This window comes from Pristiophorus japonicus, chromosome 23, assembly GCF_044704955.1.
Source record: "Pristiophorus japonicus isolate sPriJap1 chromosome 23, sPriJap1.hap1, whole genome shotgun sequence".
NCBI lineage: Eukaryota > Metazoa > Chordata > Chondrichthyes > Pristiophoridae > Pristiophorus > Pristiophorus japonicus.
The window spans coordinates 17,546,609-17,548,901 of NC_091999.1; the positions used below are offsets into that span (position 1 = coordinate 17,546,609).

The following is a 2,293-nucleotide window of genomic DNA, read 5'->3' on the forward strand; positions in this document are numbered from 1 at the left end:
CAGGTAAAGACATGATGGGAAAGAGGGAGTTGGTCCCTTTGGAACAGAACCGGATACAGTGAGGCAGACTGAAAGAGAAAAAGATGCAAACACATGCACAGCTCTCGAAAGCGAGAGAAAGAGGCACAGATACATTGCATTATCTGCTCAGAGTGTCACCGAAACATGCAAATGCAAGAGATGAAAATCGGGTATCACTAAGCAACATGGGAAATAATCTCTGCTTAATTAAGCAAATACCAGGAGTGGGGTTCGAACCCTCGCGGGTAGAAACCCATTGGATCTTAAGCCCGACGCCTTAACCACTCGGCCATCCTGGTCGGGTGAGCGATTGGATTCTGTCTCTGTGAGAATCTGGGCTTCAACTCCACCCCCATAGACACACACAAACACAGAGGTTTTCAGGGAGCATTTTCGAACATTTTTCGTCATATTGACACGGGCGCAACTCTCCTATTCTTATTCGAGTAAGGCTCTGGGACCTTTCACATCCACCCGAGGGTGCAGATGAAGCTTCAATTTAACTTTTCATCCGATAGTCAACAGCTACAACAATGCAAAATTCCCTAAGTATCGCATTTGAGTGTCTGCCAAGATGATGCGCTCAAGTCTCAGGAGAGGGACTTACACACACGACCTTCTGAATGGAGCCACTGAAACAAAGCCGATACCAAAGATCACAACCGTATTATTTTCCCCAAGTTTTTTTTAAAGTTCCAGGACATACCAAATTCTTGGTGATGATTTCCATAGACAGTTGCACATACACGGAGACGTACATGCAGATAGACATACACAGACACACACACACATACAATAACCAAAAATATACACGCATCAACATAGAAACATAGAAATTAGTTGCAGGAGTAGGCCGTTCGGCCCTTCGAGCCTGCACCACTATTTAATAAGATCATGGCTGATCATTCAACCTCAGTACCCATATCCTGCTTTCTCTCCATACCCCTTGATCCCTTGAGCCGCAAGGGCCATATCTAACTCCCTCTTGAATATATCTAACGAACTGACCTCAACAACTTTCTGCGGTAGAGAATTTCACAGGTTAATCACTCTCTGAGTGAAGACGTTTCTCCTCAACTCGGTCCTAAATGGCTTACCCTTATTCTTAGACTGTGACCCCTGGTTCTCGAACTCCCCAGCAACAGAAACATTCTTCCTGCCTCTCACTTGTCCAATCTCGTCAGAATGTTATATGTTTCTATGAGATCCCCTCTCATTCTTCTAAACTCCAGTGGATACCAGCAGAGTTGATCCAGTCTCTCCTCATATGTCAGTCTTGCCATCCCTGGAATCAAGCTGGTGAACATTCGCTGTGCTCCCTCAATAGCAAGGACATCCTTCCTCAGATTTGGAGATCAAAACTAACAAATTATTTAACGCGTGGCTTCACCAAGGCCCTGTACAACTGCAGGAAGACCTCCCTGCTCCAATATTCAAAGCCCCTAGCTATGAAGGCGAACATGCCATTTGCCTTCTTCACCGCCTGCTGCACTGGCATACCCACTTTCAATGACAGATGTACCATGACACTTAGATCAAGATATACACAGAGTGCCTTACACAAATAGACGGATAGACAGTCAGGGTGACTGTCGCTACTTTGGCTGGCTTTTGCGTTTTTCCGTCGAGAATGCTGCCACTGAACCAGAGCCGATACAAAAGTTCACAACCGTATTATTTTCCCCAATTCTTTTGAAAAAGTTCCACGACACACCAAATTCATGGTGATGATTTCCACAGACAGTTGCACATACACAGAGACATATATACAGATAGACAGTCACAGAGACACATACACACACATAACCACAAATATACATGCACCAACGGACAAACACAGATGCCTTAGACATATCGAAGGAGAGATAGGCTGAGTTACTACTTTGGCTGATTTTTAAATTTTTCTATCCGTATGTATCGTGAATATTGCAGACTGATAAAAATGTGAAAAAAATGTCAGTGTTGAAAGGTGTGGGACGTTATTCCATCTATGTCAGGATCAGTTTTGACAAAACCTGGTTAAATTGAAAATGGAATGAAAAATGCTGAGAATCGTAGTCGGCAGGATTCTAACCTACGCGCAGAAAACCCAAAGTATTTCTACTCCATCGCTTTAACCACTCGGCCACAATTACTGTGTCTCTGGCACTTTAAATATTACTCAGAAAAAATTCAGTCGTCCATCTCTGTGCAGCAGACGGCCACAGAATCCTGAAAAAGTCTCCGTTTGCAAAAAATCTGGAAGAGGCAATCTCCTCTTGCTGTATTTTTA

At 43.8% G+C, this 2,293-nt stretch overlaps 1 non-coding gene across 1 annotated transcript; it reads right to left on the bottom strand.

Annotated features, from left to right (window-relative positions):
* Nucleotides 1-237: 237 nt before the first annotated feature.
* trnal-uaa (transfer RNA leucine (anticodon UAA)) lies at nucleotides 238-320 on the bottom strand. Its single transcript has one exon. It is a non-coding gene; the product is annotated as a tRNA-Leu (tRNA).
* Between the last annotated feature and the right edge of the window lie 1,973 nt (nucleotides 321-2,293).